This window comes from Oncorhynchus masou, unplaced genomic scaffold (genome assembly GCF_036934945.1).
Source record: "Oncorhynchus masou masou isolate Uvic2021 unplaced genomic scaffold, UVic_Omas_1.1 unplaced_scaffold_1303, whole genome shotgun sequence".
Lineage (NCBI taxonomy): Eukaryota > Metazoa > Chordata > Actinopteri > Salmoniformes > Salmonidae > Oncorhynchus > Oncorhynchus masou.
In genome coordinates this window covers 49,820-62,500 of record NW_027002886.1, presented here as the reverse complement: position 1 = coordinate 62,500, position 12,681 = coordinate 49,820, and the positions used below count along the sequence as shown (strand labels likewise).

Here is a 12,681-nt window from a genome sequence, read left to right as displayed (position 1 = left end):
GTCACTGAAGGTACAGGGAGTCAATATCAATATATCTGGTCACTGAAGATACAGGGAGTCAATATATCTGGTCACTGAAGGTACAGGGAGTCAACATCAATATATCTGGTCACTGAAGGTACAGGGAGTCAATATATCTGGTCACTGAAGGTACAGGGAGTCAACATCAATATATCTGGTCACTGAAGATACAGGGAGTCAATATATCTGGTCACTGAAGGAACAGGGAGTCAACATCAATATATCTGGTCACTGAAGGTACAGGGAGTCAACATCAGTATATCTGGTCACTGAAGATACAGGGAGTCAATATATCTGGTCACTGAAGGTACAGGGAGTCAATATATCTGGTCACTGAAGGAACAGGGAGTCAATATATCTGGTCACTGAAGGAACAGGGAGTCAACATATCTGGTCACTGAAGGTACAGGGAGTCAACATCAATATATCTGGTCACTGAAGGTACAGGGGGTCGACATATCTGGTCACTGAAGATACAGGGAGTCAATATATCTGGTCACTGTAGGTACAGGGAGTCGACCTCCTGCCCATGCTAAAGAAGTGTGTGTGTGTGTGTGTGTGTGTGTGTGTGTGTGTGTGTGTGTGTGTGTGTGTGTGTGTGTGTGTGTGTGTGTGTGTGTGTGTGTGTGTGTGTGTGTGTGTGTGTGTGTGTGTTGTAACAGACCTCCTGCCCGTGCTAAAGAAGCGTGTGTGTGATGTGCGTTGGGAGGTTCGAGACTCCACTCTGGAGTTCCTCGGCCAGCTGTGTGAGGCGTTAAGCTGCACTGTCACTCCTATCCTGCTGGAGGCGCTGTGGGATCAGGAGAGCTATGTGAGGGCGAGTGCCATCTCTGCCCTGGCCAGGACACTACCACTCAATGACCAGCAGGGGGAGCCAGGGAACCAGACACAGGTGAGACTCTGACCGACACATTTCATTTCCTGTATAACGGATGCCCCACTTCACATTTCTCAATATATATATATATATATATATATATATTTATATATATATATACATATTTTATTTTTATGAAGATTTGTTTAATTCATATAAATCTAATATTTTAAAACAATACATTTTGACGAATCAAGTGATTCGATTCGCCATTGTAGTAGTTGGAATCCGGTTCAATCGCGGTGAATCGAATCAAAAATAATAATTAGTGAATCGCAACCAGTAAAAGGAAATAAATAGCAGCTGTAGTCTTTGTGATGATACTCCAGTGGACAGAGAGTTGATGAGACACCTGGATGATACTCGTCAGTCTGGAGTCAACACTTCCATGGTCAGATCTACTGTGTACTGTCAGATCTACTGTGTACTGTCAGATATACTGTGTACTGTCAGATCTACTGTGTACTGTCAGATATACTGTGTACTGTCAGATCTACTGTGTACTGTCAGATCTACTGTGTACTGTCAGATACTGTGTACTGTCAGATATACTGTGTACTGTCAGATCTACTGTGTACTGTCAGATCTACTGTGTACTGTCAGATATACTGTGTACTGTCAGATATACTGTGTACTGTCAGATATTGGTTAAATAATAAAATTAAATTCCATTTTGTTATGACAAGTCTAAATAAGTTCAGGAGTCAAAATATGTTTTAATAAGTTGCATGTGATGGGAGAAAACTGAGGATGGATCAACATCGTTGTAGGTTACTATTGTGACGTAACTATCAGACAGAGTGAGAAGAAGGAAGTCTGTTACAGAACATATATATATATATTCCAGAACATCCTGTTTGCAACAAGGCACTAAAGTAATATTGGAAAAAACAAAAAAAGCAATTAACTTTTTGTCCTGAATACAAAGTGTTACGTTTGGGCAAATCCAGTTCAACACATTACTGAGTCTCCATATTGTCAAGCATAGTGGTGGCTGCATCAGGTTATGGGTATGCTTGTCATCATTAAGGACTGGGGGAGTTTTTCAGGATAAAAAAATAACTGAATGGAGCTAAGCACAGGCAGAATCCTAGAGGAAAACCTGGTTCAGTCTGCTTTCCACCAGACACTGGGAGATGAATTCACCTTTCAGCAGGACAATAACCTAAAACACAAGGACAAATATACACTGGAGTTGTTTACCAAGAAGACAGTGAATGCTCCCAAGTGGCTTAGATAGATTTGACTTAAATCTGCTTGAAAATCTATTTCAAGACCTGAAAATGGTTGTCCAGCAATGATCAACAACCAATGGGCAAATATTGTACAATCCAGGTGTGTAAAGCTCTTAGAGACTTACCCAGAAAAACTCACAGCTGTAATCGCTGCAAAAGGTGATTCGAACATGTATTGACTCGGGAGTGTGAATACTTATGTAAATGAGAGATTTAAAGAGATTCAAAGAATTTGCAAAGAAATCCATAAAAAACATGTTTTCACTTTGTCATTTTGGGGTATTGTGATGTCATTTTGGGGTATTGTGATGTCATTATGGGGTATTGTGATGTCATTATGGGGTATTGTGATGTCATTATGGGGTATTGTGATGTCATTATGGGGTATTGTGATGTCGTTATGGGGTATTGTGATGTCGTTATGGGGTATTGTGATGTCATTATGGGGTATTGTGATGTCATTATGGGGTAAATAATGTTCACTTGACAAAAAGTGTTGTCCTGTTACTGTGTGTTCTCTCCAGGAGCAGACCCTGGGTCAGTTAACTGTTGTTACTGTGTGTGTTCTCTCCAGGAGCAGACCCTGGGTCAGTTAACTGTTGTTACTGTGTGTGTTCTCTCCAGGAGCAGACCCTGGGTCAGTTAACTGTTGTTACTGTGTGTTCTCTCCAGGAGCAGACCCTGGGTCAGTTAACTGTTGTTACTGTGTGTTCTCTCCAGGAGCAGACCCTGGGTCAGTTAACTGTTGTTACTGTGTGTTCTCTCCAGGAGCAGACCCTGGGTCAGTTAACTGTTGTTACTGTGTGTGTTCTCTCAAGGAGCAGACCCTGGGTCAGTTAACTGTTGTTACTGTGTGTGTTCTCTCCAGGAGCAGACCCTGGGTCAGTTAACTGTTGTTACTGTGTGTTCTCTCCAGGAGCAGACCCTGGGTCAGTTAACTGTTGTTACTGTGTGTTCTCTCCAGGAGCAGACCCTGGGTCAGTTAACTGTTGTTACTGTGTGTGTTCTCTCCAGGAGCAGACCCTGGGTCAGTTAACTGTTGTTACCGTTATACAGTTAACTGTTGTTACTGTGTGTTCTCTCCAGGAGCAGACCCTGGGTCAGTTAACTGTTGGTACTGTGCGTTCTCTCCAGGAGCAGACCCTGGGTCAGTTAACTGTTGTTACTGTGTGTTCTCTCCAGGAGCAGACCCTGGGTCAGTTAACTGTTGTTACTGTGTGTGTTCTCTCCAGGAGCAGACCCTGGGTCAGTTAACTGTTGTTACTGTGTGTTCTCTCCAGGAGCAGACCCTGGGTCAGTTAACTGTTGTTACTGTGTGTTCTCTCCAGGAGCAGACCCTGGGTCAGTTAACTGTTGTTACTGTGTGTTCTCTCCAGGAGCAGACCCTGGGTCAGTTAACTGTTGTTACTGTGTGTTCTCTCCAGGAGCAGACCCTGGGTCAGTTAACTGTTGTTACTGTGCGTTCTCTCCAGGAGCAGACCCTGGGTCAGTTAACTGTTGTTACTGTGTGTTCTCTCCAGGAGCAGACCCTGGGTCAGTTAACTGTTGTTACTGTGTGTTCTCTCCAGGAACAGACCCTGGGTCAGTTAACTGTTGTTACTGTGTGTTCTCTCCAGGAGCAGACCCTGGGTCAGTTAACTGTTGTTACTGTGTGTTCTCTCCAGGAGCAGACCCTGGGTCAGTTAACTGTTGTTACTGTGTGTTCTCTCCAGGAACAGACCCTGGGTCAGTTACTAGACATCCTGTCTCAGGATTCAGAGGGCTTCCCCAGACGTGCTGTGGTCCAGTTCTTCATCAGCTGGCTAAAGACACACCCCTCATCTTCCTCCTCCTCCTCCTCCTCCTCGCTGTGTTCTGTCCTATCGCTGGGCAGCACTGATCTGGACTGGGAGGTTAAAGTTCACACCCTGGAGCTGGTTGAGCTCTGATGGAGGAAACACTTCCAGGTCACCAGGAGTCAGAGCTGGGGTCAGCTCCTGTTGTTACGGTGGCTCTGGAGGGACAAACCTACTAACACACACTGACCTCACACACCCCTAACGCTGTGACGTGCCAGTCCTCACCCCTTCTAACACACACCCCAACTGACACGCACACACCCCCTCACACACACACCCAACTACATCTGTAGTGTGTGGTCTGTCTCCAGTTGGTGGAGCTCGGTATTGTAACAGCATTACTCAACGGCCTGTTTGATTGCGACAGACCTGTAGCTTTAAAAGCCTGTAGTCTGTTGCTACGACTACGAGACGCGGTGTGTCCGTCCCGGTCGCTCGGGAAAGGTGCTATGACAACTGACGACACAACAGTTGCCAAGGTGACTTTTGATCTGAGGGGTCAGGTTTGGGAGCGGGAGGTCACGAGGAAGTTACAGGAGAAGAGAGGATCTGATTGGGTTAAAGAGTCCAGGGAAGTAGGTTGTGATAGGCCGAACAAAAACAGAGATTCTGACAGGACAGACGGGGCTGGTTCCGAAGCCTGCGATAGGTCGACAGGGAAGAGTGTGTGTGAGGGTAGCGAGGGTGTGTGAGGTGCTGTGGTCGTTGGGTCTAGAGGAGAGGCAGAGTGTGTTATCACAGAGTAGTGACCATGTCCAGAACTCACCCCTCTCTCTGCTAGAGGACATCCTGAACACTACCGACACCTCACACACTGACGAGGTTATAGTAGACTGTTACTGACCGACACACGACCTGAACACTACCGACACCTCACACACTGACGAGGTTATAGTAGACTGTTATTGACCAACACGACCTGAACGCTACCGACAGCTCACACACTGACGAGGTTATAGACTGTTACTGACCAACACGACCTGAACACTACCGACAGCTCACACACTGACGAGGTTATAGTAGACTGTTATTGACCGACACGACCTGAACGCTACCGACAGCTCACACACTGACGAGGTTATAGTAGACTGTTATTGACCGACACGACCTGAACGCTACCGACACCTCACACACTGACGAGGTTATAGTAGACTGTTACTGACCGACACGACCTGAACACTACCGACACCTCACACACTGACGAGGTTATAGTAGACTGTTACTGACCGACACGACCTGAACACTACCGACACCTCACACACTGACGAGGTTATAGTAGACTGTTATTGACCGACACACGACCTGAACACTACCGACACCTCACACACTGACGAGGTTATAGTAGACTGTTACTGACCGACACGACCAGAACACTACCGACACCTCACACACTGACGAGTGTTATAGTAGACTGTTATTGACCGACACACGACCTGAACACTACCGACACCTCACACACTGACGAGGTTATAGTAGACTGTTATTGACCGACACACGACCTGAACACTACCGACACCTCACACACTGACGAGGTTATAGTAGACTGTTATTGACCGACACGACCTGAACACTACCGACACCTCACACACTGACGAGGTTATAGTAGACTGTTATTGACCGACACGACCTGAACGCTACCGACACCTCACACACTGACGAGGTTATAGTAGACTGTTATTGACCGACACGACCTGAACACTACCGACACCTCACACACTGACGAGGTTATAGTAGACTGTTATTGACCGACACGACCTGAACACTACCGACACCTCACACACTGACGAGGTTATAGACTGTTACTGACCGACACGACCTGAACGCCACCGACACCTCACACACTGACGAGGTTATAGACTGTTACTGACCGACACGACCTGAACGCCACCGACACCTCACACACTGACGAGGTTATAGTAGACTGTTATTGACCGACACGACCTGAACACTACCGACACCTCACACACTGACGAGGTTATAGTAGACTGTTATTGACCGACACGACCTGAACGCCACCGACACCTCACACACTGACGAGGTTATAGTAGACTGTTATTGACCGACACGCGTTGTGATGGACTAACACAGTTTTATTTGTGATGATTGTTTCTCCTCTGTACGTTGACTAGTGGATACTGTAGTTAGAGTTCCATTGGGACATAACTGTTGATCATCTACCAGGAAAATAAATAAAGATACTGTTTTGATATTTCAAACCACTGGTGTCAACGTTTTCCTGACTTGGTATGTTGAGAGTGAGTGAGGAGAGAGTGAGGAGAGAGAGGAGGAGAGAGGGAGGAGAGTGAGGAGAGAGCGAGGGAGGAGAGAGAGGGAGGAGAGTGAGCGGGGAGAGAGAAGAGAGTGAGGAGAGAGCGAGGAGAGAGAGTGAGGAGAGAGCGAGGGAGGAGAGTGAGGAGAGAGTGGGGTCAGCGAGGGAGAGAGGGAGGAGAGTGAGGAGAGAGCGAGGGGAGAGAGGGAGGAGAGTGAGGAGAGAGTGAGGGAGAGAGCGAGGGGACAAGACACCCCCTCAGACAGAGAAAGAGTGAGGGAGAGAGCGAGGGAGGAGAGTGAGGAGAGAGCGAGGGAGGAGAGTGAGGAGAGAGCGAGGGGAGGAGAGTGAGGGGAGAGCGGGAGGAGAGTGAGGAGAGAGTGAGGAGAGAGCCCAAGCGAGGGGAGAGAGAGTGGAGAAAGAAGAGAGAGAGGAGAGAGTGAGGAGAGAGCGAGGGGGAGAGGAGGAGAGTGAGGAGGAGGAGCGAGGGAGGAGAGAGAGAGGGAGGCCTGAGTGAGGGAGAGAGAAGAGCCTGTAGTCTGTTGGACGAGAGAGAGGAGGAGAGTGAGGTGCTATGAGCGAGGGAGGAGAGAGAGGGAGGTGAGAGTGAGGAGAGAGTTTGCGAGGGGAGAGAGAAGAGAGGAGGAGAGAGCGAGGAGAGAGAGAGTGAGGGAGAGCAGGAGTGAGGGAGAGAGCGAGGAGAGAGAGAGTGAGGAGAGAGCGAGGAGAGAGAGAGGGAGGGAGAGTGGGAGAGAGAGCGAGGGGAGAGAGAAGAGAGTGAGGGGAGGCGAGGAGAGAGAGAGTGAGAAGAGAGTGAGGAGAGAGAGGGAGGAGAGTGGGGAGAGAGCGGGGAGAGTGAGGGGAGCGAGGGAGGAGAGAGCGAGGGGAGAGAGCGAGGGGAGAGAGGGAGGAGAGTGAGGAGAAAGTGAGAAGAGAGTGGGGAGAGCGAGGAGAGCGCGAGGGAGGGGAGTGAGGGAGAGAAGAGAGTGAGGAGAGAGCGAGGGAGGAGAGTGAGGGGAGACGAGGGAGGGAGGAGAGTGTGAGGAGATCGAGGGAGGAGAGGGAGGAGAGACGAGGGAGGAGAGTGAGGGGGAGGGAGGAGAGTGAGGGGAGAGCTGCGAGGGAGGAGAGTGAGGAGAGAGAAGAACACTAGGGACAGCTCACACAGGGAGGAGAGTTGGGGAGACGACTGAGGGAGGAGAGTGACCTGGACAGACCGAGAGTGGACACACTGAGGAGGTTAGAGAGAGAGAGGAGACGAGGGGGAGAGAGAGCGAGGGGGACAGAGAGGGAGGAGAGAGAGGAGAGTGAGGAGAGAGGGAGGACACCTCACACACTGACGAGGAGAGAGTGAGGAGAGTGAGTAGAGAGTGAGAAAGAGAGTGGGAGAGGGAGGAGACACGAGAGAAGGAAGAGTGAGGAGAAGGTGGGGAGAGACACTGAGAAAGGTTAGAGAGTAGCGAAGAGAGTGAGGACCGGCTGGGAGAAACCTGAACAGGGGACCGACACCTCACACACTGACGAGGTGAGAGAGACTGTTATTGACGAGGAGAGAGACGAGGGAGGAGAGAGAGGGAGACTGAGGAGAGACCTCACACACTGACGAGGTGATAGTAGAGCTGGGTTAGGGAGGGAGAGAGGACCTGAGAGACTGAGGAGACACCGAGGGGAGAGAGACACTGACGAGGTGATAGTAGACGTTATTGAGGAGACAGGAGAGAGTGAAGAGAGTGGGGGAGAGAGCAAGGGGACACACTGAGTATAGAGGTGAGAAGTAGAGTGGGAGAGAGAGGAGGACAGTCACAGAGTGAGGAAGAACGTGGGAGAGAGACGACCTGAGAGACCTCACAGTGAGGTTATAGTAGACTGTTATTGCGAAGAGAGTGAGGAGGTCAGCGTTGTGAGAGGGACTAGACACAGTTAGAAGAGGGAGGAGAGAGTGAGGAGAGAGTGATGATTGTTTCTCCTTCTGACTGTTGACTAGTGAAGACCCCAGTGAGGTTAGAGTTCGAGGTCCCTTCTGAAGTGGAGATCACCAGGGGACTGAGGAGAGAGTGAGGTTACTGCGATACTGTTCTGACGATACCTCAGACAGTGAGGTTATAGAGAGCGAGAATTGAGGGAGGAGAGTGAGGTAGAGAGACACACTGAGAGGGGGAGAGTGAGTGTGAGTAGAGAGAGTGGGAGAGAGAGGGGAGGAGAGTGAGGGAGAGTGCCAGTGAGGAGAGAAGGTGGGGAGAGAGGGAGGAGAGACAGAGTGAGGAGAGAGTGCGAAGAGAGTGAGGAGACAGTGGGAGGAGAGTGAGGAGAGAGGCGAGGGACAGAGGAGAGTGAGGAGAGAGCGAGAAGAGAGGGAGGAGAGTGAGGAGAAGAGTGGGAGAGATAGGGACTGAGCGAGGGAGAGACCTGGGAGGAGAGTGGGGAGAGAGTGAGGAGAGAGAGGAGAGTGAGGAGAGTGAGGAGGTGAGCGAGAAGAGAGGGAGGGAGAGTGAGGGAGAGTGGGAGAGAAGAGAGAGAGTGAGGGAGGAGAGAGCGAGACTGTTTTCCAGGGAGGTGGTCTGAGAGCAAGGGGAGAGAGAGGGGGAGAGTGAGGAGAGAGCTGAGAGAGAAGAGAGTGAGGGAGAGATGGAGGGGGAGAAGGGAGAGAGAGGGAGGAGAGTGAGGAGAGAGTGAGAAGGAGTGGGGAGAGAGCGAGGGGGAGAGAGAGGTTAGGAGAGAAGAGAGGAGAGAGAGCGAGGGGGAGAGAGGGAGGAGAGAGAGAGAGTGAGGAGGAAGCGAGGAGAGGCGAGGAGGAGAGTGAGGGGAGAGGCGAGGGGAGAGAGTGAGGAGAGAGAGGGAGGAGAGTGCCTTGAAGAGAGTGGGGAGGAACGAGGAGAGCGGGAGAGAGGGAGGAGAGTGAGGAGAGAGAAGAGAGTGAGGGAACGAAGAGAAGCGAGGGGAGAGGAGGGGAGAGTGAGGGAGAAAGAGAGTAGAGAGAGCGAGGAGTGAGGGAGAAAGAGAGGAGAGGGTGGGAGAGAGTGGAGTAGAGGAGTGAGTGAGGACGAGAGGAGACCAGGGAGGAGAGTGAGGAGACAGTGGGGAGCGGGGAACCAGGGAGAACGGGGGAGTGAGAGAGAGAGAGAGAGTGAGGAGAAAGAGTGAGGAGAGGGCTAGGAGAGAGCGAGGGCAAGGACCAGAGGGAGGAGAGAGGGAGGGAGAGGAGAGAGCGAGTGGTTTAAAGTATAGAGAGGGAGGAGGCGACTTGGGAAAAGTGAGGAGAGGCGAGGAGAGAGGAGGGAAGGAGTGAGGAGAGAGGCGAGGGGAGGAGGAACGCTCTGAGGGAGAGAGGGAGGAGAGAGGTGAGGAGAGAGGGGGAGAGAGAGGAGAGTGGGGAGTAAGGAGAGAGAGAGTGAGGAGAGAGGAGAGAGTGAGGAAGAGGGGAGGGAGGAAAAGAGAGTGGGGAGAGCGAGGAGAGATGAGGGAAGAGATGGAGGAGGACAGGAGATCCAGTCTCTAATGAGAGGAGAGGAGGGGATAAGAGAGGAGTAGGAGAAAGAGGAAGAGTTTACAGAAGAGAGGAGGCGAGGAGTAGGAGAGAGAGGAAACCCACTGTGAGGAGTAAGAAAGAGAGGTGAGGGTAGAAACCCCAGAGGGAGAGGAGAGTGAGTAGGAGATGAGAAGTGAAAGGAGAGGAGGATAGGGAGAGAGGGTAGGAGAAAGGAGATACAGCGAGGGTAGACAGAGGTCAGCTGGGCACAGAGAATATATTTTTTTAAATATATTTTTCACTTGGGAGAAAAGTGAGAGAGAGAGGGAGGAAGGAGAGAGAGGTAGGGAGGAAGGCGAGAAGTAGTGTGAGGTGTAGGGAGGGGAGAGAAGAGAAAGGAGAGAGGGAGGGAGGTAGAGGGAGAGAAAAGGAGAGAGGGAGGAAGGAGTGACCCCAGGTCGGGAGAGGACAGAAAGGAGGGAGGAAGGCTGGAGTGAGAGATGTAGTAATGTCTTCCACATGCTGATCAGTCTTAATGTTTCCTGGAGATTAGAGTTCCCTGGAACTTTACACTGATCAATGTTTCTGACCGACCCACTGTGTGGAAACCATACACTCTGACCCCAGGTCAGCTGTCTGTGTCCCTTCTGACTGGTAGAAACCATACACTCTGACCCCAGGTCAGCTGTCTGTGTCCCTTCTGACTGGTAGAAACCATACACTCTGACCCCAGGTCAGCTGTCTGTGTCCCTTCTGACTGGTAGAAACCATACACTCTGACCCCAGGTCAGCTGTCTGTGTCCCTTCTGAAGTGGTAGAAACCATACACTCTGACCCCAGGTCAGCTGTCTGTGTCCCTTCTGACTGGTAGAAACCATACACTCTGACCCCAGGTCAGCTGTCTCTGTGTCCCTTCTGACTGGTAGAAACCATACACTCTGACCCCAGGTCAGCTGTCTGTGTCCCTTCTGACTGGTAGAAACCATATACTCTGACCCCAGGTCAGCTGTCTGTGTCCCTTCTGACTGGTAGAAACCATACACTCTGACCCCAGGTCAGCTGTCTGTGTCCCTTCTGGCTGGTAGAAACCATACACTCTGACCCCAGGTCAGCTGTCTGTGTCCCTTCTGACTGGTAGAAACCATACACTCTGACCCCAGGTCAGCTGTCTGTGTCCCTTCTGAAGTGGTAGAAACCATACACTCTGACCCCAGGTCAGCTGTCTGTGTCCCTTCTGACTGGTAGAAACCATACACTCTGACCCCAGGTCAGCTGTCTGTGTCCCTTCTGACTGGTAGAAACCATACACTCTGACCCCAGGTCAGCTGTCTGTGTCCCTTCTGACTGGTAGAAACCATACACTCTGACCCCAGGTCAGCTGTCTGTGTCCCTTCTGACTGGTAGAAACCATACACTCTGACCCCAGGTCAGCTGTCTGTGTCCCTTCTGACTGGTAGAAACCATACACTCTGACCCCAGGTCAGCTGTCTGTGTCCCTTCTGACTGGTAGAAACCATACACTCTGACCCCAGGTCAGCTGTCTCTGTCCCTTCTGACTGGTAGAAACCATACACTCTGACCCCAGGTCAGCTGTCTGTGTCCCTTCTGACTGGTAGAAACCATACACTCTGACCCCAGGTCAGCTGTCTGTGTCCCTTCTGACTGGTAGAAACCATACACTCTGACCCCAGGTCAGCTGTCTCTGTGTCCCTTCTGACTGGTAGAAACCATACACTCTGACCCCAGGTCAGCTGTCTGTGTCCCTTCTGAAGTGGTAGAAACCATATACTCTGACCTCAGGTCAGCTGTCTGTGTTTATTTTACTTTTATTTAACTAGGCACTTCGGTTAAGTAATGTTCAATGCCGGTCTAGGAACAGTGGGTTAACTGCCTTGTTCAGGGGAACAGTGGGTTAACTGCCTTGTTCAGGGGAACAGTGGGTTAACTGCCTTGTTCAGGGGAACAGTGGGTTAACTGCCTTGTTCAGGGGAACAGTGGGTTAACTGCCTTGTTCAGGGGAACAGTGGGTTAACTGCCTTGTTCAGGGGAACAGTGGGCTAACTGCCTTGTTCAGGGGAACAGTGGGTTAACTGCCTTGTTCAGGGGGAACAGTGGGCTTAACTGCCTTGTTCAGGGGAACAGTGCTCTAACCACTGCCAACGCTCTAACCGCCAGGCTTAAACCACCAGCGGGTTAACCACCAGGCCAACGCTCTAACCACAGCCAACGCTCTAACCACCAGGCCAACGCTCTAACCACCAGGGGCTCTAACCACCAGGCCAGCGCTCTAACCACCAGGCCAACGCTCTAACCACCAGGCCAGCGCTCTAACCACCAGGCCAGCGCTCTAACCACCAGGCCAACGCTCTAACCACCAGGCCAACGCTCTAACCACCAGGCCAGCGCTCTAACCACCAGGCCAACGCTCTAACCACCAGGCCAGCGCTCTAACCACCAGTCCAACGCTCTAACCACCAGGCCAACGCTCTAACCACCAGGCCAACGCTCTAACCACCAGGCCAGCGCTCTAACCACCAGGCCAGCGCTCTAACCACCAGGCCAACGCTCTAACCACCAGGCCAACGCTCTAACCACCAGGCCAACGCTCTAACCACCAGGCCAGCGCTCTAACCACCAGGCCAACGCTCTAACCACCAGGCCAACGCTCTAACCACCAGGCCAACGCTCTAACCACCAGGCCAGCGCTCTAACCACCAGGCCAGCGCTCTAACCACTAGGCCAGCGCTCTAACCACCAGGCCAACGCTCTAACCACCAGGCCAGCGCTCTAACCACTAGGCCAACGCTCTAACCACCAGGCCAGCGCTCTAACCACCAGGCCAGCGCTCTAACCACCAGGCCAACGCTCTAACCACCAGGCCAACGCTCTAACCACCAGGCCAACGCTCTAACCACCAGGCCACGCGCTCTAACCACCAGGCCAGCGCTCTAACCACCAGGCCAACGCTCTAACCA

The 12,681-nt window shown here is 51.2% G+C and overlaps 1 pseudogene; it reads left to right on the top strand.

Moving 5' to 3' along the window:
- The window catches only part of LOC135530255 (BRCA1-associated ATM activator 1-like), a 38,618-nt pseudogene extending 32,431 nt beyond the window's left edge, over positions 1 to 6,187 (top strand).
- Positions 6,188 to 12,681: the final 6,494 nt, after the last annotated feature.